We start from the raw sequence: 23,266 nt of genomic DNA, 5'->3' as shown, positions 1-23,266 counted from the left end.
TCTGAGAGTGGTAAACGTTGTCCTCCTCAGAGCATTGCAGCCGCTCCTCACAGATCCCTGCCAGGTCCTTGTCTCTTGTGGCTCTCAAGGGGGTGTCGAGCCAGGCCCCAGCTCCTGCAGCAGGCTGCCCTTACCCGCCCTGGATGAAGGATGTGAGGAGATGCTCTCCTGGACCAGGTACGTGGTCCTGGCTGGCTGAACCTCGTCCAGCCCTGCAGCAGCTTTCCGACTTTCGGGAATCCACCAAAAATCAGCAGGGCTCAGTACTTTGTAATTTACGGAGTGAGTTTTTCCAATACAAAATGCCAACGGTCTCTTTAGAGGGAAGCAGCCACTTTCCTTACAGAAAGTAGCTAGTCACCACCACGTCAAAACCTTCAAGTGTCAGCCTGGAGCTGGTTTCAGTAAAAATTTTTCCAAGCCCTCCTGTTTCTCTCTTTCCAGCTTTGTTTTTCCTGCTCTTTGCCTGCCCTCACTGCACCCTTGGGAGCTGGTGGGGCACGATCAAGATCCCCTGCAGTACAATGCAGATGTGTCCTCAGTAAGTCTGGGGCTACATGCAGGGATCCCTTTGGTGTGAGGTGTTCTGGAGCATTGTTTGAATCACCCGCAGTCCTTTATCTATGCTTGGGACACCAGAGGCAATGTAGGCCCACTGATGAATGGGGTGGGTGCTCTGGTGACAGAAGATACAGAGAAGGCAGAATTACTGAATGCCTTCTTTGCCTCTGCCTACTCTGCCGGAGGCTGTCCTGAGGAGCCCCGTACCCCTGAGGCCCCAGAGGAAGGCAGGGCAATGGAGGAGTCTGCCTCAGTTAATGAGGACTGGGTTAGGGACCAGTTAAGCAATCTGGACATCCACAAATCCATGGGTCCAGATGGGATGCACCCGCGGGTGCTGAGGGAGCTGGCTGAAGTCATTGCTGGACCACTCTCCATCATCTTTGCCAAGTCTTGGGAAACGGGAGAGGTGCCTGAGGACTGGAGGAAAGCAAATGTCACTCCGGTCTTCAAAAAGGGCAAGAAGGAGGACCCGGGCAACTACAGACCAGTCAGCCTCACCTCCATCCCTGGGAAAGTGATGGAACACCTTATCCTTGGTGCTATCTTAAGACATATCAAGGATAAGAGGGTCATCAGGGACAGTCAACATGGCTTCACCAAGGGGAAGTCGTGTTTGACCAACCTCATAGCCTTTTATGAAGACGTAACAAGGTGGATTGACGATGGCAGAGCAGTGGATGTGGTCTACCTTGACTTCAGCAAAGCATTTGACACCGTCTCCCACAGCATCCTCACGGCAAAACTGAGGAAGTGTGGACTGGATGATCAGGTAGTGAGGTGGACCACGAACTGGCTGAAGGAGAGAAGCCAGAGAGTCGTGGTCAATGGGGCAGAGTCTGGTTGGAGGCCCGTATCTAGTGGAGTGCCTCAAGGGTCAGTTCTGGGACCAATACTATTCAATATATTCATCAACGACTTGGATGAGGGAATTGAGTGCACTGTCAGCAAGTTTGCTGATGACACCAAGCTGGGAGGAGTGGCTGACATGCCAGAGGGCTGTGCTGCCATCCAGCGAGATCTGGACAGGCTGGAGAGTTGGGCAGGGAAAAATTTAATGAAATATAACAAGGGAAAATGTAGAGTCTTGCATCTGGGCAGGAACAACCCCAGGTTCCAGTATAGGTTGGGGAATGACCTATTAGAGAGCAGTGTAGGGGAAAGGGACCTGGGGGTCCTGGTGGGCAGCAGGATGACCATGAGCCAGCTCTGTGCCCTTGTGGCCAAGAAGGCCAATGGCATCCTGGGGTGTATTAGAAGGGGGGTGGTTGGTTAGTAGGTCGAGAGAGGTTCTCCTTCCCCTCTACTGTGCCCTGGTGAGACCTCATCTGGAATATTGTGTCCAGTTCTGGGCCCCTCAGTTCCAGAAGGACAGGGAACTGCTGGAGAGAGTCCAGCGCAGGGCCACAAAGATGATGAAGGGAGTGGAGCATCTCCATTATGAGGAAAGGCTGAGGGAGCTGGGTCTCTTTAGCTTGGAGAAGAGGAGACTGAGGGGTGACCTCATTAATGTTTATAAATATATAAAGGGTGGGTGTCACGAGGATGGAGCCAGGCTCTTCTCGGTGACAACCAACAGTAAGACAAGGGGTAATGGGTTCAAGCTGGAACACAAGAGGTTTCACTTAAATTTGAGAAGAAACTTCTTCTCAGTCAGGGTGACAGACACTGGAACAGGCTGCCCAGGGAGGTTGTGGAGTCTCCTTCTCTGGAGACATTCAAACCCGCCTGGACGCCTTCCTGTGTAACCTCATCTGGGTGTTCCTGCTCTGGCAGGCGGATTGGACTGGATGATCTTTCGAGGTCCCTTCCAATCCCTAACATTCTGTGATTCTGTGACCTGTATTTCACATGCTGTGGAATCGTAAGGCATTATGAGTGAAAAGCTTTCCTAGGGAGCTGAGAAAACAGCTGCTTTCTTGGTGACTGTGCACAAGGCCAGGAAAGAAAGGCAAGGCTGCATCTGTGCAAGCAAAGTGAGCGTGCCCCGGGGTGTTCTCTGTCTGCCAGGACTCATAGCCAGGATCACGAGAGCACTCCCGTCTCTCCCAGGTGTGGTGAAAGCTGTCTTGAATGGTTCCCGGGCTGCTTTCAAGGGGCACAAGATGCAGCAGGCACAACCTGCTGTGGTCTCAGGGTCTCTGACCTGGTGTAGGCATTCGCAGCCCTGAGGTAGGATTGAAGGTCCACAGCAAAAACATCTGTCTGCTTCTCTGCAGCAAGAGCGGACACCAAAGTGCTACGCTGGTCTCAGCTGGTGCTCTAACACATCTTCCAGAGGCTTTATGGGAGCTGGTTTTGTCCTTTGCCTCCCAAGAGATGGTGGATGGGGGCTTTTTCTGTCACCAGTATCCCACGCAGGTTGCACATGTTGCTCCTGAAGTCACTGGGGAGGAATTGGCTGCACTCGCAGGTGAGATGAGCAGCACTGCGGAGGCTAAAAGCAGTTCCCCCTCCTGCAGCCATCATATGACCTCTTCATGTCCCTCCCTGGTGCAGAAGAGTCCCCAGGAGCTGTGAACATGCCCTGGGCATGTTTGCCAGTGCAACGGCTGGTTGACCCCTGTGCTGATGGTCTCCTCTGCTTGGTGCCAAGGCAAGGGGCTGCTCTCCATGGGCACAGCTCCCTTGGCACCAGTGCCGGATCTGGCACGGTGGGAAGCCAGGTGAGGAAAAGCCTTTCTAGTCTTGTCCCATTGTGCTGTTCACTCTTGCCTAAACAGTAATGTGTGTGGGTGATTGAGAGGATCCAGGCCTGGCATCTCTCCTCCCCAGGCCCCTGCTTGCTCCTCTCTCATTCCCAGAATGTCACCCTTGCTGCTGCTTGTCCGGACACTTTCTGCTGAGATTTGTCCTATGGGAAGATGCCAGCACCCTTGGCCAGGCTGTGGGGCTGTGAGCAGGAGCTGGTGCCACCCCTGCCAGTCTCCCTCTGCAGCTGGACCAGGGAGACCTGGTGGTATCACCCAGCCTGCACATCTATGATCTGGCTTCTTGGCTCTGATCCCCAGCACTGGAGCATGGGACCAGTGTGCTTTTCCTGGCCCAGGTCCCTGAAGTCAAACTGAGTCCCGAAGTTGTCTGATATGGGTTCCCTTGTGCCCAGGCAGGGCTCAGCTCTGTGCTTGGACGAGTCGCAGGTGCTACAGCTCATGGCAGCAAAGGTTCAGCTCCCAGCCGGGCGCACCCGTCCCAGATTGCCAGGGCTCAGAGTACCCTTTGGAAAGGGAGGGGGGACCCAGCTTCTCTGCCCTCAGATGCACTCAATTTCTCTTTATGCACAGTGGCAGTAGAAACTGGAGATTAAAGAGAAAACCAGGAGGACAAGCAAATAGGAGACTTGTCCTGCTGCCAGAAGTCTCTGGAAAGTACCTTCCCTATTACCCATCGCTCCCAATGAACTGGTAGGCAGTGATGGGTCACTTAGTGCCATTTCTGTGGCACTGCACACCTTTCCCTCCTTTTTGGCTGCTTAGCTGTGCTCCTAGGTATGGCTTTCTGTGCACCCCAGACCAGGACACTAGAGGAGAACCTGCCCTCCCTCCTTTTCCTAGTTGCTCTGCAACCATAGCAAAATGGCACAGCTGAACAGCAAAACAGAGCTGGCTCTGTAGGACGTTGAGGTGGGGTTGCACGAGCCATCTCAGTCTGCAGGGATGGGTCTAGGAGGGGACTAATGAAGATCTGAGAGGCCCCTTAGCCCTGCTTGAGAGCACAGGGGAGGGACAACCATGGGGCAAGAACCGGGCAATGGCAGCAGCAAAGAAGACATGATTCTGGAGCTTTTCATGAACTTGGGAAACTGATGTGCACCCCAAGGCTGCCTGGGATGCATTAAACCCATAAGAGTGAAAAACCTTTCCTTGTCTGGGATGGAAGGGGAGAGCCAGACGATTGCTACTGCTAAGGTAGACTTAGAGGGTTTTCCTGTGATCCTTGTTTAATTCTATTAAGTGTAAACCTCTAACCCTGGGGTCTCCCTTCCCCTCTGTCAGCTTGGCCCCATGCTGCCCAGTTTCTGCCCAGTTTCCTTGGATCCCTGTGCCCCAAACTTAACCTGAGCACTGGCTATTCTATGCTTGTCCAGAGGCATTTGGCTGCTGCATTGTGTCACTGCAGATGTGCCAGGTGTGGTACGGGCTGCTTGGCTTTGGAGGTTCACCCTCTGCAGCCTTTGGTCTGCCTCCTTGATGAACACATGTCACTCTTCTCCACTTTCCCACAGAAAGAAAGATTTTCTTTCTTACAGATGTTTTGGCTGGGAAAACCCCTCCTCTGCTGGGCTGTGCACTGACTGTCCCCATACTCCAATCACACAACTCTGTTTACATGCATGTTCCTTAATCTTGTGTAAATTATCAAGCCACGACTTTCTACTGTCTCTGGGAAGACGATGCTCCAGAAACACAGCATTTGTTATCAGGAGTCTTGTGAGCTGCTGAGGTGGTCTTTGGCAAAGAAACAAGCACTTCCCTTGAAAGACTCTGCGACTTGCAGTTTCCCACCTCTTATTTAGTTGACGTGGCTTTTGGAAAGGCACCAGTCAGCATTTATAGTGATGGATAACAGCCACTGTATTGCAAAGAACAAAAGCAGAAGTATCTCGAATACACCACAGCTACAGATTTTCCCTCTTCTCGCAGTGCTTGGTTTCATTTCCCAGCTACTGTTCAATGCTCCAGCATCCTCCTCTGCCCCTGCCAAGGCCAGCCACCCCAGGGAATTCCCGGTGTCGGAGACTGCAGGGCTGTGGGTTTCATTGCCTGCCTGGGGTGAAAGCAGGGCTGAAGTCCGCTGGGTTGATCCCTGCTGTTTCCGAAGGCTGTGTCCGTGCCGTGCAGTGGCTCTTTGCTGAGCCTGTGGGATTGGGTTGGCTTGAGCAGGGCTGCAGGTCCTGGAGATGCTGGCACCCAGCTCTGCACCTCTCATTTGGGTTAGGGAGGCTCTGCCTGGTTTGCGTTGCACTGTCCCATATCTCAGCACAGACAATAAGAGCAGCGTGACAGGGGATGGTAGGAGGGAAGCTCTCTCCACCGTGACCTGTTTTCAAGCTAGACTGCGCACTAGCCCTGCTGCTAGCAAATCCAATGCAGGTGGCTTGTTGGAAAAATTAGCATCTCCTGGCATGCTTGTGTGCTGTAGAGCCGATATTTATAACTGTGTTAGTGCAGTCTAATGCAAAATAATCACCGCAGAGAGCCATTTGTGAGTCAGCCTCAGACCAAGAGGTGCTCAGATCTCCAGCCTGATTTGACAGCTGGTGCAGTGGTAACAGTAGAAATTGTGTTGCGACCGTTGGGATGAGGACAAGGGGGTACATATGCTGCAGCTTGCTGCCACTGCATGCAGCCTCTGTCCCCTTCCCTCCTGGCAGGGACAACTGTTTTAATTTCTCTCTGAGCTTTGTTCAGTGAGGATTTTGGGCATCACTCATGAGTGATCCTATAGTGCAGGAGTTATCTAAGTCAGTGTGGGTGGGAGAGGCGGTCCCGAATGGGAAAACTGGGCTCTGGAAAAGTGTGCGCTCACTTGGGAGGGTTGTAGAGGACAGCAGTGAGTTTGGTCAGAGGTCTAGATGACTTGGCCTCTGAGCACAGACTGAAGGAACTTGGGTTTACCCTGATTCCAGGAACGAATAAGATGGTCTCCTAGTGCACAGATGGATACTGTGAAGAGAAAGTGAAAAAACTACTCTCTGAGTTTACTTCTCATAGCTCAGAAAACCATAGGGGTCCTTATGGGTCAGATTTCAAGGGGAAATTACATTTAGCAGGAAGAGGCAGTTGAAGAAATGATACATGTCCACTGCCAGAAACTTTTACGGGTAGACCACTGCCTGTGGGAAAGTCATACGTAGTGCTGGTCCTGGCTCAGGACAGGATGGATAAGGTGACCCAAGGCAATCCTTCCAAATCCTTTTTTCCCCCTATTGTTCTCGCCTACCAGGTTCCCAGTGGGTGAGGTGGGCTTCCTCTGCTTTATGCTGTTCCTCTGAGGGCTGCATGAAGTCACAGGGACCACGACCTTGGGAACCTCTCCATAAGGCAGAGATGGGAGGATGGAGTCACACTCTGAAGTTGGGTGCTTGATGTGAGGCAGCCCAGGCCACAAGAAACTCTTGTCCATGGATGCACATTCAGGAACTGACCTAGTGCCCATGTGATGAAGCTGACATGGGAGCATGGGGAGAGGTTGGCAAGCCCGGTCAAAGGAAGCAGAGCTCATGTTGCAGCTGTGAGCCCTCTTTGAAGCTGAGCAGGCTGGGCAGATGCTAATAGTAAAGTATTAACTATCAGTGGTGGAAAACAATGTCCTTGCCTTCACCATCCGGGGCACATTCTTGGCCGCATGCTGGTGTACTCACGGCAAGGGCCTTGGAAGCCTTGGTTCTGTTTCAGCAGCATAATTTGAGTTTGGATGTGAGAAAAAAAAACAAAGCAACCCAAAGAGAGGAAAGAGCTCTTCAGGGCAAACGTGAAGCTGAAGCGTTTAGCATCAAATGCCTTTTGAAAGCAGCTGTGGAGCCTTGATCCCAGATAAATAAAGGCTGGTTTGATGCTGGAGAGCTAGCTGGCAGGTCACACTGTTCCCATCTTGCCAAATGCTTCCCGGACCACCTGTCCCTGCAGGGCTGGGTTCCCCGCAGAGCTGCCGGGAGCTGTCACGGTGCCGCACGTGCCGGTGGAACAGCTCGGTCCATCGCCAGGATCCTGATGCTCAGCCTGGGCTTGGAGCAGGGCTCAGGGTGCCATGGCGAGGTGAAAGCCCTCGAGGGCTCCTTTCTCTCTCTGGAGAGCTTGGAGGCTGTTTCACCTTGTGGTTTATCCTCACCCTTTGTGAGGCTTTGAGGATTTTTGAGTGGGAGGCAGCTGTGAGAGTTTGGCTGGCAGGAGATGTGCACTGCCTGGCCCCCTGGGTAGTACGGAATGGAGGCTGTGGTTTTGGGTTGGTGCAAGGTCTGAAGCATCTGAGTCAAGGGAGTTAGATCCAAAGCGGGCCCTAAAGTGTTTGTGCTCAGTGCTTTAACGGAATGACGAAGAGCTTGAGCAGAAAACATCTGGAACAAGATCAGAAGCCAGACCGGCTCCTAAACAAAGGAGATACATGACCTTGGAGTAGAAAACAGACATGTAAATGGATATGATGGGGCCAACAGCAGGTTGGGTTTCTATGGATCTCATTTGTCTTCCTTGTGCTGCAGCTGTCTAAAGAAAATGCTGGGAGGCTTTGGTGTGCCAGGACATGCCAGGGCCATTCATCACGGGCTCTGCTGTCAGCTGGGACAAGTCCGTGACGAGCAGAATCTTCCAGCTATCCAGAGGGGCTCTGCCTTGTTTGCATCACCAGTTTTGAGGCTGCAGCGTTTCCCGTACTGCATGCAGGCAAAAGCAGGGAGAGAACAACTTCTTTCAGCAGGGCATTAACCTCCTGCAAATGTGACCCTGTGATGTTTTTCTACAAGGACTCTGGCTGGGCTTCAGGAGGGTCATTGCTCTCTCTGCTCCCAGAACCCCTTCAGCTCAGTCTGGGAAGGAATTCCTCCTGTTTTGGGTCTTCTCTCTTGTAGGGTATTTCTGGTTGCACTCACACAAACCTTCTCGTTCACTGTTTTCCAGTTTGAACAGTCCCAATCTGCTCAGCATTACTTCTTCTCTCCAGAAGCTGCTCCCCTGTTCTGGACAGTGTGTGCGAAGACGGAGGACAGGAGTTCTGCAATGATTTGGTATGGATCTGCTGCAAAGGGTTTTCTCTGAAAGTCAGGAGGTGGAGGCTGGGTACAGGTCTGGTCTGAAAAGAGCCTGCAGCTCCATGCAACACCTGTGTGGGCCATCAGGGACAGCAAGGGCAAAGAAATGGAAAGCGAAAATTCCCAAGTGAGCCTTTTTCTCAGCTGCTTGCAAAGGGAGCTGGAGGAGGCCATGGTGGCTGGGTCACTGGGGGCTTCCTCATGCTGCAGAGGGGTCTGCACTGCCCCAGGATCAGCATCTTCCTTCCCAGCCTTCCTGTGGGATACTTCTGTCCAAAGATTTCCAGGCAGAGGATGACGCAGGTCAGCAAAAAGCCATCAAAGAGAGTGAAGCTGTAGCCTGCGGGGGCAGAGCTGTCAAGAGAGCAAAGGCAGCAGAGGGCAGGGGGGACTTGGGAAGCCTCCGAAGCACATAAGGTGTACCAGGCTGGTATTCCTACCAGGGCACAGCAGCAAAGAGTGGAAAAACCCTGGCTGGCTTTTCTGTGACTGACAAGGCAGGTTGGCTCCATGCCCTGCCAGGGTAGAACTTGCATGTGGATCCTTTTTTACAGGAAATGGAGGGAAGAGTCATCAGGACAGCAGTCAGATGGATGGGAAAAGGTGGCTAGATCCTTCCTTCAGGCAGGTCCAAGCATAGCCAGGCCCCTGAACTGCACGGTGAAGCTGTTAGGAGGTCCTGGGCAGCAAGTCCAGGACTTCTCATCTGCAGGCTGGAGGATAACACTGAAGCCTGCTAAGCCTCTGAGCTCCTCTCCCCATCCTAATGCTACCACAGACCCCTTAGAAGTTCGCTGCCCTCCCTGGAAACCCTGGAGGTCTTTTAAAAGCTCTTCCTGCTTCAGGGAGGCTGAACCAGGAGCCCCTTCAATTTTCGTTAGAAACATCCTCCTCGCAGTGCACTGCAGTGCTGCTTGGGCCAACCCAGCTGCTCCTCTGCTAATGTTATCCCCAGGCCTGACACAAGCTGTGTCCATCCCTGCGATGATCAGGTTGCAAGTTCAACGCAAACAGGAGTGCCCTTTTCACAATTTCTGTAGATAAGTAGTGGAAACCTGCTGCACAGGGCACTGGAGGGGCTCCGTCAGGGGCTGGACATCCCATGACACTTGGGTGCACATGGGTGCCATGCAAGATCTACCTGAGGAAACTCCTGTGTTAGTGACTCCTGGGTGCTGGGAAGGGGTGGAAAGATTGGTTTTCTCTGTTTCTTTTGCTTTTTCTTATCTATCTAGTAGTGGTCTCAGCTGGAGAGAGAGCAGAGAGCCTCTGTCCTGACCCAGCAGTGCTGGTTTTGGACTGTCCCCTTTGCCCTATGCACTGCTGAATTTCCCCTGGTATCTATTACATCCGCTTTTTCCTGTAAGGCATCTTGTCACTCCTCTGAATCATCAGAGAGTGTCATCAACCTGCTCCCACCTTCCATGTTGATGTCCTGTGACCAGCCCCATGGGGTGCCAGGGCAATTTGCCAATGGACTGAGCCCCACAGCCACTGCCCTTTCAGAACTCCCTGCTCCCTGCAGTCACCCCTCCTACCCTGGGATGAGGGGTACCAGCAAAGGTTCTTCCTTGCCCTTCATCCCCAGGACGTCTTCACCTACCCAGTGTTTGTCACATCCTGAGGAAGCGGCTGCAGATGGAGAAGCCGTGAGTGCCGTCCGGGAGGGAGCGTGCTGGTTCCTTGACCTCCAGTCCTGCAGGAACAAGAGCTCTCCTGGCTCCCTGCCCTGACCTAGCAATGCTTAACCGAATGTTCCTGCCTCCCCAAAAAATCCCGGCCAGCAGAAAAAGGCAGCCACCCACCGGGAATGGATAAGGAAGGCACTGCTGAGCCTCTTCTCGTCTTTGTTCGGGTAGGCAAAGTCCAAGGCTGGCTGTCACACGGAGCCATTCCCGGCCGTGGGTGTGCGCCAGCACATCCCAGACACTCACAGGAACTGTCAGCAGAGAAAAACAAGTTGGAGAAAACTTTGCCTGAGGGGACCCAGGGGATCCCAGGGCTCAGGACATCATGCATGAGGTTGGGCGGTCTTTCTGAGCGCTCCCTGCACCGTTCTCTGCTCGCTGTGATGGGCCCCTCCATCTCCTTACAGTGCAGAAATGGTCAGGTCCCAGCTGCCCAGGGAGGTTGGTGGGGGACAGATCTGGTAGAGTGTTTGTTGAGAAGACCAGACCACATCTGGTACTGACAGTGGAGTGAAAAACTAATGGATTGCTCCAATAAGTTTTAAGTATTTCGTGGCTTGATTGTTGATTGCTTTTTTTTTTTTTTACTTTAAAAAGAGAGTAATTTCTGGGGACAGGGATTCCTGGGGTGAACATGCCAAGCTTCAGACATAGGCACAAAGTAAGAGGCTGCTCCAAGAGATGCCTCCCCTCCATCTGAATCTCTCATGGCCACTGTTGCTGCATCCCAAACATCATTTCTGGAGGGGCAAGAGGATTCCTGGTCGTCTTGTGGAAAGACACCCCTTGTCACCAGCTTGTCCCCTAGTGAGGAAGCAGCCCCAGCAGAACAGGTTGCCACCTGTTGTGTTGGAGAGTTTATCAGGCAGACGTAGTTGCAGCTCTGGGCTCCAGGAGCACCTGGGTTGTGGGAAAATGACCCTGCAGAGCTCAGCCCCACAGTGACAATGGGCTCATCCTTCTGCTCTGGCACTGACACGGTCTGTGTGGGTTACTCGCTGTCCCTCTCCTCCTTTCCTGTGTATCACAGAATCACAGAGTGTTACAGATTGGAAGGGACCTCAAAAGATCATCTAGTCCAATCCCCCCGCTGGAGCAGGAACACCCAGATGAGGTTACACAGGAAGGCGTCCAGGCGGGTTTGAATGTCTCCAGAGAAGGAGACTCCACAACCCCCCTGGGCAGCCTGTTCCAGTGTCTGTCACCCTGACTGAGAAGAAGTTTCTTCTCAAATTTAAGTGGAACCTCTTGTGTTCCAGCTTGAACCCATTACCCCTTGTCTTACTGTTGGTTGTCACCGAGAAGAGCCTGGCTCCATCCTCGTGACACCCACCCTTTATATATTTATAAACATTGATGAGGTCACCCCTCAGTCTCCTCTTCTCCAAGCTAAAGAGACCCAGCTCCCTCAGCCTTTCCTCATAAGGGAGATGCTCCACTCCCTTCATCATGACAGATCAACCCTTCCACTCATTGCCTGCCTCTCTGTTTAAATGAGATTGTAAAGTCTTCAGGGTCCAGTGTAGGTCTGAGTCTCTGGACGCCACTCGTAAGAGTCATGGTTCCTGTGTGCCTTGGACAGGGCTGGCACGTCCCTCTGGTCTGAACGCTGATGCTTCTTGCAGTGTGCGGGAAATGCAAACTATGGTGCTGAGTGCTGGCGCTGGCCATGGCAAATGCTTCAGCACTCTCTTTCCCTCTCTACTGTTCTAAAATCCCAGGAGAAGACTGTGACAGTCCTCCTGGCCAAGGGAACCCTGCTTTGGTCACATAATGCTTGCCTTTGCTGGAGATGCTATCCCAAGGACTCTGACATTCAGCACTGTTAGATGTCTCTCCTGAGGGCCAAGAAACAAGGCATTTTCCTAGATATTCTTAAAGATCTTTATCTGTGGCTATAAAAAAACCCTAATTCGGGACCTAACTAGATTAAAAATCCCCAGCACAACTAAAATGGAGAAATCAATATTCATTGTCCTTCAAGACTTTGAAGTATGCATCCACAACTCCTAGATACTGTCATGTCTCTGTTTTTGCAGTAAAGGATCCCATGATCACTCTGCCTTTGGTCTCCACCCTGCAGCTGAAGTTGCCCACATTTTCAGAGGCATTTGATATACACTAACCACTGATTGGAAGGAAGTGCAGGCTTGGTTCCAAATTTCTGTGGTTTGGGACATGATATCTTTGGACAATGCCCTCAGACACACAGTGTGAATTTTGGGGTTGTCCTGTGCAGGGACAGGAGCTGGACTTGATGATCCTTGTGGGTCCCTTCCAACGCAGGACATTCTATGATCCTTGTGCTAGGATGAGTCCACAAGCCTTGCTCCCTGTAGCTCCCTTCTCACACCAACAGAGCCAGGAGAAAACATCTCCCAAACCTCCATCAGCACCAGCAGTGGCTGGAGGGAGGCAGAGGGAGCTGAGCTGAGGGAAACATCCACATGTGCCCTGCCGCCCACGGTAAAAGACCTTGCACAGCACACAGCGAGCATGGGAGGAAGCCAAAACCTTCATCCTCGTGGGTGTCTGCCATTTTTTTTTAACCTCCCATGTAAACCTGCATCAGTTCAGACCTGACGTCACGTCACTGCTCCAGGCACATTCCCTCGTGCCATTCTCTGGCTTTTTCCCTGCTGACACCCTGAACCTACACCCCAGCCTCCTGGCATGCCTAGCCGGCTGTCGCAAGGTTGTGTATGGCCCACTATACCCCTGCGAGGATGCCGAAAGCCACCTGATTTACAGCCAGGGATGGGGCAAACCTAGCCTGCCCAGCCTGCTGCAAGTGCATGCCGGTGAATGCTTCATAGCTTATCAAGGATGTTTCCCAGTGAGCTCCAAGCTGCACACATCTCATGCCTCACATCAGCACCGTTTACCTCTGCAGTGAAATAAGCTGCTGATTATGCAGCGGTAGATTAAAGAGCTTTTAATATCTTTATTGGGTACAAGATACACAAATTCAGCCCGGTGGCTGTCCTCAAGGAAAAAAATTGTGAAGGTGAATTGAAATGATCAAGGGAGATCTCGGCACTTTATCCCCCTTTTTACAATCTGCTCAGGTTTGCAGATTACGCAGCCCTGGGTGCATTTGCGTAAACATTCACAGTGATAGGATGCAGGTTCATATCCTTGAAGGGACGCTCACAACCCCTATGTCTCAGCCTTGCCCTCTCTCTTCTTGCATTGCCCATGCTAATTTGTCCTTTGCCACTGATGGGTTGCGTGGCTGGAGAGGCTCTTTCTCACTGCGCATCCTGTCTCCTGGCCCCAGCAGTGAGCAGAAAGGCCATGGGGATTGTGTTGTCTCCTTGCTGCTCTCGGGAAAGCTGAGGAGCGCACGAGAGATGTGTGACAACCGAAGTCCAGATCCTAGAGGCACCAAGAGATTGGGCTTCCCTTGATGAGGCAGGAGTGACACCCAGCAGACGGCTCGGCAGCCCCCCCTCTTTGCACTTCACAGGGTTTCTGCTGCTGCCCATCATCCTGACACCCAGACTCCGTTTTTGGTTGTTTTTTTTTTTCTTGCATTTCGGATGCCAGCTAAGGTTTGAGGAAGGGTACGGGAATTATTACACTGGGGAATCACAGCAGTGGTCGCTGCGGGCTGTGCTGAAGCCCGTGCAAAGGGAACTTGCACTTCCCTTTGCAGCTGGTGCCCCAGCGAAGACAGCAGATCCTCTCTGGGGTTTTTCCTTCAAAGTGGTTGCCCACAGGAGGAAATGAAAGCATGACCCTTCAGGCACCAGTACTCTTCCTGTGGGATCCAGATGCCAGGCAGCTCTTACATGGTTTATGGGTTTCCAGCTCTGCAGAGCAGGGAGCGCTACAGGGGTGAAGCAGGGTCTGCAGGTCACCTCTCATGTCTTCACCATGGACCCTCTGGCCACAGCTTAGCAACTGCAACGTGTAAAGGACCATGATGCAAAAGGATAGAGAAAGAGTTTATCGACTGCAGAACATGGCCCTGGAGCAGAGTCAACGGGCTTATGCAAGAGCAATAAAGGAACACAGCTAAAATCCCACAGGAAGCGGAGCCCACTAACCCAACTCCTTCATCTTTCCTCCACTCTGAGGCTTCGGTCTCTGCTGGGTTCCCTTTCTGTCAGGCCACAGCAGGCTGCCATGCCGGCAATGGTGGCACACCAATTGTAACGTGATTCCTGCCATTTGTCTTCCCAAAGGGGTCGATCACTCCGCAGTTATCTTTAGCCACACTACAGGCAGGAGCCTGAACTTCTCCACTGTCCTAGCGTCCCCTGAAAACACAGGGGTGCCTGCTGCAGGACATCAAGGCCGTGTGGGTGACAGTAACTGCAGCAAATGTCCCTTTGCACTGGAACACGCTCAGCATCACTCCTGGCAGAGTTTGGCCCAGGTTCACCTGGGCAGCTGACCCCAAGGGCTGGTGCCATTCCCAGCAGGCAATTTGGGTGCAGCCAAGATGGGTGAAGAGCTTTTAACTTTGGCTTCTCCACGATGCTTCTCCTGGGGCTCCCAAGTGTGTCATGGTGTGTTATTTCCTTTATCCCCCCTGGAGAGCAAAGTCAAATGAGTCTGGAGAGGCTCATCCCTCAGCTCTGCATGTAGCAAAAGCATTTCTCCGGCACTCTCAGGTACCTCACTTCCTAATGCCTCTCATCTATCACCTGTTGGGGGATCTGAGCTGGCGCAAAAGGGGGACACACAGCCCCACGTTCCCCCCATGCAGCCCCAGTACAGCCCCTTTTCTCTGCCACCACTGCGCCATATCATGTGTGTGGCCAAGACTACATGAAGGGCCACGAGGACAGAGGTGCAGGTCCTCACCTGGAGTAGCTCAGTGCAGGTCCTCACCTGGAGTAGCTCAGTGCAGCTCCAACAGCATTTTTGAAGCAGCAGTAGCTTCCTGCTAGAGGATGCTCTCGCCTGGCAGCAGCAGGCGAGGGATGAGGATGGTGTCACCCAGCTGCAGGCAGGAGCGGGGATGGCTGGCCACTTTGCTCCAGATCCCCTGGCTTGCTGGCAAGGTTGGGACCACTTGGCATCACCACTGTGCCCTTGTGGCCAGGAAGGCCAATGGCATCCTGGGGTGTATTAGAAGCGGGGTGGTTAGTAGGTTGAGAGAGGTTCTCCTTCCCCTCTACTCTGCCCTGGTGAGACCTCATCTGGAATATTGTGTCCAGTTCTGGGCCCCTCAGTTCAAGAAGGACAGGGAACTGCTGGAGAGAGTCCAGCGCAGGGCCACAAAGATGATGAAGGGAGTGGAGCATCTCCCTTATGAGGAAAGGCTGAGGGAGCTGCATCTCTTTGGCTTGGAGAAGAGGAGACTGAGGGGTGACCTCATTAATGTTTATAAATACATAAAGGGTGAATGTCAGGAGGATGGAGCCAGGCTCTGCTTGGTGACAACCAATGGTAGGACAAGGGGCAATGGATACAAACTGGAACACAGGAGGTTCCACTTAAATTTGAGGAGAAAATTCTTCATGGTGAGGGTGACAGACACTGGAACAGGCTGCCCAGGGGAGTTGTGGAGTCTCCTTCTCTGCAGACATTCCAACCCTCCTGGACACCTTCCTGTGTAACCTCATCTGGGTGTTCCTGCTCCGGCAGGGGGAATTGGACTGGATGATCTTTCAAGGTCCCTTCCAATCCCTAACATTCTGTGATTCTGTGATGAAAGCAAGGTCCAGCCTCCATGAATCTGAGATGGGAGCAAAGCAAGGCTGGGGACCCAAGCGGGTGCCTGCTGCCCATGGTGGCATGTTACATTTTAGAGAAGACCAGCCAGCATGAAAAACCCAGAACCTTGAGACTACAGGCAAGGACCAGAACCTATCCCAGAATCTGGACTGGAAAGCTGGATCAGACACATGTCAATGCAAGTATGTGACAACCTCAGCCAATGGCACTTGCCCATCCCTTGGTGTCCTCAAATCAGGAGTGAAGTGGCATCAGCAGTCAGGGATGGGTTAGTAGAGCAGGGTGATGTTTAGCCTGGGGCTACTAGAGTGGTGTTTTATGCCGTGGCTCTGCAGGGACACAGGCTGTACAGACAAGTATCTCCCCCCTGGGTCAAACAGTCCTGGATCTACAAACCCCACCTTCAAGACTGATGCAGCCACGTCTGTGCTGAACTGCTGTTCTGCTGCCTTCAGAGGCTGTGGGTTTGACAAGGTGATGGGGAAGCCTCAAGCCATAGGGCTGCACTAGAGCCCACACCATCCTTGTTGTCACCGCTTCTGTCCCGATCCCACATCCCCAGGCATTGGCACGTGCCAACACGAGGGCTGGCAGGGAGCCCAGCGATGCTGGGGAGCACCAGAAGGGCTTCCTACCTGCTCTGCTCACGGCTCTGAGTTGTCACAATGGGTCAGTGGCTCAGTGCCCTGAGCCATACACTGCAGACCAGCTCCTGACAACTCCCTCAGTTTCTGTTCCCCGGTCACCCTCTTCCTTTCATTTTTTCCTTTGACTATAAATACCCCCAAGAGGGACTTCCCAGCCCTCATGGAGGAAGAGGCATTAATCTCTTCCTGAAGGAAGTGGCCAGGGTGCCTGAAGAACCCTTCTCACCCAAACATAAATGATGTCAAACAATGTCCCCAGGCAGGAAACCCTGGAGGCAGCAAGGGCTGGCAGCAGCAGGGCTCCTGAGAGCTCTGTGGAGGAAATACAGCTGCTCCTTAATGCTCGGGGGGGGCTGCTGTTGGGACCCCAGCCATTGGGGTTCCCTGGTGCACACCCCGAAGCACTGCTGAGCTCTGGAGCCCAGGTTTGCCACAAAAGCAGGCAGCATGCTGTTGAATGGCCAAGGGCCACCTTGAGGGACTCTGAGGAGTGTTTTGAGTGGGATTATTTACTTCTCATTCTGCACCTCTTTGCTGGAGGCAGCTGCTGTCCCCTCTAGTCACCCGGGTCTTCATTTCAGAAACAAAATCCCCCTCTGAAGAGAATGTCTTCTTCTCCCAGGTGAAGCTACCTCCACGGTGGTCTGTAGAAAAATCTGCGTTCAGGGTCTTTACCCTCAGTTGGTGCCAGAAGCAGCTGATCCTGTAGTGGCTGGGATTGTGCCCTTGCACAGACCTTCTCTTCCAGACAGGGACACACCTGAGCCAACACACTTCTCTCTCAACATTGTCTAATTGGCTTGATTTGTCTGTATTAAACATTTACTGTCCACAGTTAGCTCCTTCATTAGCCATGACGCATCATGTTTAATCACACAGCAATATTGCAGCGGTAGCAAACCCCGCAGCAAATGCTCAGGAAAACTCTGTGCAAGGTTAATACATGGAGCATGAGAAAATCTGGGGCTGAATTCAGACAAACATACACAAGCCTGGAAATACATCTGAGCTGGCAGAAGATCTTAGACAAGTGTGCACATCCACCTGCACAGCCTTCATCTCTGCCTCTTTTATTTATACCCAATGTAATGGCTTGCCCATGGACCTGGGGCCTTGCAAGGAGGAATGAGCACACACTGGGCTTGCAAACCGCAGTGCAATTAATTCTCAGCAAAGCTTCTGAGTTTCACTTTGTAGCTATGGAAATTCAAGGTGCTACCCAGGGTAGGCAGATGCCTATCCTGCATGCCCAGGGTGCTCAGCCCCACCAGCACGGGGCGAGGGATGGGTCTCCCGGTGCAGGAGAGAAACCGGGTAGATGGAAAAGGAAAACAATTTTTTAAATGACAGAAAAAAACAAGATGAGGAGCACTCCAAGGCTCCCTGCTGTCCCCAGTCGTGCTCCCCAGCAGCGTCAGACCCTTAACCTCCAGGGCTTCACCCCAACAAAGGGTTTTCTCAGCCTCCTCTGCCAGGGAAGGCACTTAACTCCTCGAAAGGCTGTTTTGAAGGCAGTGTTTGCCATCTAGTGGGAAAACAGGGTCTGGGCAGCCCTCTTGCCTGCTCTGGGACTATGGAAGGATGAGGCTTCGAGTTGTTTTGGCAGCAGTTGGGGGTGATGCTCCCACCAGCCCATAGCCAGCTAAGAGGGCTGCCCAGACCCAGCTCCAGGGAGGAGAGAAATTGGGAGAGGTGGTGCTGGTTCCACCTCCTGCAGACCTTTACCTTCCTCAGGCAGCTCACTGCACTCTTTGCAGCCAGCCGTGGAGCACAGATCCCCAGCACAAGCTCTCGGTGTGGTCCCTGGCTGAGCTGGTGCCCAGCATTTGTGGGAAGCTGAAGTGTTCTGGAGTCAGGGAAAAAGGATCATGTCCTATATAAATGGTGCCTTCAAGGTCAGCATGTCCCTGAAGACAACCTTACAGGCTGGCATCCTCCCAGGCATCACTGGCTTCTAGGTCAGCAACCTCTTGGGGACCCGTGACTTCCAGGCTGTCATCCCCAGCATACCCCTGGCAATCAGCGCCCTTCTGGGTCAGCATCTTCCTGAGTACTGGTGCCTTCCAGGTCAGCATCCTCCTGGGCATCAGTGACATCCACGTCAGCAGATCTTCCTGACGATCGGTCAGCATCCTCCAGGAGATCCCAGGCGTAGACATGGACCTGGCACTATTAGCACCTTACCGCTTCCAGAGCCATCAGCACAGAGGTGACCATGCCAGTGCCCTGCATGTGTGTGGAGCTCAGCTGCTGCCAGATCTAGTGGATCTCCCAGTGTGGACCAAAGGCTGGGAGCTGCTTGTATGCTGAGAGGCCTCCATGTGTTGTAACCCTGCAAAAGCCACATGAAACTCCCAACATCACGTTTAACTCTGGCCCATTATTTTCAGGATGAAGAGAAAGGCCCTGCTGTATAGGGTTATCTGTCTGCACAGTGTCTGCTCCATGCAGTCCTGGAAACCTGGGGAGTGCTGAGGTCCCTCAGCTGGTTGAAGAGCTCCTGTGTAGGGCTGGGCCATGCTGTGCATGGTCTGTCCCTGCAGGCAAAGCAGCTGATGTGACAGTGGACAGAGGGGGACCACAAAGTGCACCTGGTGAGAGGAGAGCAGGTAGGAAGGCTCCTGTCCCTCCCCAGAAAAGGTCCCAAAGTGTGTCCTGCTCTGTTTCAGTCCCCACAGTTCTTTAAGCAGTCAGAGGAGATCTTGTTTCTGCCATGGGGAAAGGAGGAGATAATTTCTGAGCAAGTGACATGGCAGCATCAAGGAGATGTGGTCCTCATGCTGCACAGCAGAGATGTGTGCACAGGAAACAGGCAGTGGGCACTGTTGTGAAAAGTGACATGACTGCATGTGTCCCCCTGACCCTGACACTTGATAGCAGGTGCACGAAACAATGGGAACCCTTGGTTGGACAACAGGGCTGTCTGCAGTGCAAAAAAAAAAAAAGCTGGCAGGAAAGTCCTGGGCTTGGTGAGCTCATCCAAAGAGCTGCTGCTGCTTTGAAGAGGGAGCAGCCGTTTCCTGAGAGCATCACAAGCAGCAGTGCTTGGGTACGGCTAAGCTGCTGGCTTTAGCCTACCAGCATCTCTGTGGCCACATGCTTGGTGTTTCTTGGCCATGAAACACTGAAAGTATCCTGGAGGCAGGGAGAGAGCCAGCCCCAGCAAGCAAAGAAAGAAATAACCCCTTGCTGCAGGGAGAAGCCTACAATGGAGCAACAAGAAGAGATGTCTCGGATATCTTCATTTGCTGCATTTGTTTGGGTGCCAGTACATCTGGCCTGGCAGGTGATGTCTCCACTTCTCTCTTTCAGGAAAGAGCGGGTGGTGGGCAAGGAGTCTGCAGGCTTGTGGCCGCTAGAAAGGGGGGCAGATGAAGAACAGGGAGAATGTGTGATCCCAGGGGTCTTCAGTGGGCTGGGGGCTTGGACCCTCTAGCAAGACCCCAGGCAGAGGTATCCCAGCAGAGAGCTACAAAGATGATGAGGGGTCTGGACCATCTTCCTTATGAGGAAAGACTGAGAGAGCTGAGTCTGTTCAGCCTGGAGAAGAGAAGGCTGGGAGGGGATCTTACCAATGTTTATAAATATCTCAAGGGTGGGTGTCAAGAGGATGGAACCAGACTCTTTTCAGTGGTGCACAACGACAGGATGAGGGGCAATGGGCATAGATGGAAGCAGAGGAGGTTCCATCTGACTATGAGGAGATACTTCTTTACTTTGGGGGTGCCAGAGCCCTGGAAAAGGCTGCCCAGAGAGGCTGTGGAGTCTCCTTCTCTGGAGACATTCAAAACCCACCTGGACACATTCCTGTGCAATCTGCTTTGGTGAACCTGCTTTAGCAGGTGGGTTGGACTGGATGATCTCCAGGTCCCTTCCAACCCCAACCATTCTGTGATTCTGTGATCCCATGTGCAGGTGAGATGAAAGCTATGGCCAGGCTGAATCCTGAGTACTGCTTTTTTAAAGCATTTGTCTTTGGATTCAGTGGCCCTGGGGCAGGGTCCTCACTGCTTCTTCACCCCCAGTGCCTGGACACCATGAGATGGAAGCAGCTCCTCAGGGGATGCAGCCCCTCTGGAGATGCCCCACACTCTCCCCTGACACTTTCGGGACCTGCACTGGTAACAATTCAGGCTCTGCCTCCTGTCAGCTGTGATGGCACTTCCATGGGGATGGAGTGTGTGGTTCACACCTGGGACTCTTCCCAAACACCATCCCTGCTCTTCCCCTGGGCGTCCCATTGCCAGCCTCACACACATGGCTTCCCAGCTGTCTTCACAAGTCAGTTCCTGCATAATGAGCATTTTTAATGCTTAGGATGGTATTTGGGTGTCCAAACTGCCTACCCATCACAGAATCACAGAATCACAGAATGACAGAATGTTAGGGATTGGAAGGGACCTCGAAAGATCATCCAGTCCAATCCCCCTGCCGGAGCAGGAACACCCAGATAGGTGTCCAGGCGGGTTTGAATGTCTGCAGAGAAGGAGACTCCACAACCTCCCTGGGCAGCCTGTTCCAGTGTCTGTTACCTTCACTGAGAAGAAGTTTCTTCTCAAATTTAATTGGAACCTCTTGTGTTCCAGCTTGAACCCATTACCCCTTATCTTACCATTGGTTGTCACCGAGAAGAGCCTGGCTCCGTCCTCCTGACACTCACCCTTTATATAAACATTAATGAGGTCACGCCTCAGTCTCCTCTTCTCCAAGCTAAAGAGCCCCAGCTCCCTCAGCCTTTCCTCACACAGGAGATGCTCCACTCCCTTAATCATCTTTGTTGCCCTGCGCTGGACTCTCTCCAGCAGTTCCCTGTCCTTCTGGAACTGAGGGGCCCAGAACCGGACACAATATTCCAGATGAGGTCTCACCAGGGCAGAGTAGAGGGGAAGGAGAACCTCTCTGGACCTACTAACCACCCCCCTTCTAATCCACCCCAGGATGCCATTGGCCTTCCTGGCCACAAGGGCACAGTGCTGGCTCATGGTAATCCTGCTGCCCACCAGGACCCCCAGGTCCCTTTCCCCTACACTGCTCTCCAACAGGTCATTCCCCAACCTATACTGGAACCTGGGGTTGTTCCTGCCCAGATGTAAGACTCTACATTTTCCCTTGTTATATTTCATTAATTTTTTCCCTGCCCAACTCTCCAGCCTGTCCAGATCTCGCTGGATGGCAGCACAGCCTTCTGGCGTGTCAGCCACTCCTCCCAGCTTGGTGTCATCAGCAAACTTGCTGACAGTGCGCTCAATTCCCTCATCCAAGTCATTGATGAATATATTGAATAATACTGGTTCCAGAACTGACCCTTGAGGCACTCCACTAGATACGGGCCTCCAACCAGACTCTGTCCCATTGACCACAACTCTCTGGCTTCTCTCCTTCAGCCAGTTCACAGTCCACCTCACTACCCAACCATCCAGTCCACACTTCCTCAGTTTAGCAGCAAGGATGCTTTGGGAGACTGTGTCAAATGCTTTACTGAAGTCAAGGTAGGCCACATCCACCGCTCTGCCATCATCTATCCACCTCGTTACGTTTTCATAGAAGGCTATGAGGTTGGTCAAGCACGACTTCCCCTTGGTGAAGCCATGTTGACTGCCCCTGGTGACCCTCTTATCCTTGATAGGCCTTGAGATGGCACCAAGGATAAGTTGTTCCATCACTTTCCCAGGGATGGAGGTGAGGCTGACTGGTCTATAGTTACCCGGGTCCTCCTTCTTGCCCTTTTTGAAGACTGGAGTGACATTTGCTTTCCTTCAGTCCTCAGGCACCTCTCCCATTTCCCAAGACTTGGCAAAGATGATGGAGAGTGGCCTAGCAATGACCTCAGCCAGCTCCCTTAGCACCCACGGGTGCATCCCATCTGGACCCACGGATTTATGGATCCATTCATCCATGTGTCCATCTGTATATCCATCCCTGTCTCCCTCTACCAAGTGATCCATGCATCCACCTATACATCTCTACTGCTCCTTCCCTCAGTCCCTGCATCCTTACCTCCCTGCTGAACCACTGGCTGTATATGTACTCATTCCTTTCTCCCCTGCTTTGTGACATATGTGTGTTTTGTGCCTTCCACAATACCCCAGAGCTGCTTTTACTTCTTTCCTTGGCTCAGGATGTGGCGGAGCAAGAAGCAGGAGCAGCAATGAGGGGCAAGTTGAGACTGTTTTGCTTCACAGTCCTGTGCAATTTGCCTCCTCCCCTGCAAAATGCAGGCTGATCCTGGCAGTGAGGCAGGGACAGGAGGAGGCTGGTCCCGAGAGCCAGCCCAGATATTTGGCAGGGTCAGTGGCAGTCAAGCAGCCCAGCCACCGCTGCACAACTGTCCACAACTGGTGGCCCACCGCAATGGCTTTGGCCCAGGCTCTTGCTTTCCCAAATGAGCCCTGCACACAGCTGGTACCCAAGAGATGCTCCGGATAGGGCCACCCTGTGCTGGATAGAGACACGGGGCACAGACACCAGCCTTTCTACACCCCCGTACTGAGAACCTTCCCCTGGCATGCGGCATTGCCTGCCAGAAATTTTGGGCCCCCAGCAGGACCCGGGCCGTGCTTCTTCTGCACTTTTCTCCCACCGGGCTTGGGCTGGTGCCTGTCCCATGCCAGGGAGCTGGACCCATCCCTGCTCCTCGCAGAGGCAGCCCACAGGCTGCTTTGCCCTGGCACAGCCTCAGCATCCCCAGGCCTGGCTCGTACAAGCTCCCTTCCTGCGATCTTGGCACATCATCCGCCCTGAGGAGGGTGGGATACAGCAACAAGGCAAGTTTGGAAGTGCCTCTGCCTACTGCGGGCAGGGTGCGTCCAGGCAGGGCTCCAGCCTGCAGCAGGAAGCCTCCTGCTCGCTGGGCGGCTGCACAAGCCACCGAAGAGCCCAAGCCCCGGAGGAAGTGCCCTGGCCCCGCAGTGGGACAGGGAGGTGCCGGCGCT

Source organism: Caloenas nicobarica, chromosome Z (assembly GCF_036013445.1).
Source record: "Caloenas nicobarica isolate bCalNic1 chromosome Z, bCalNic1.hap1, whole genome shotgun sequence".
In the NCBI taxonomy this organism is placed as follows: domain Eukaryota; kingdom Metazoa; phylum Chordata; class Aves; order Columbiformes; family Columbidae; genus Caloenas; species Caloenas nicobarica.
This window is presented reverse-complemented; position numbering follows the sequence as displayed.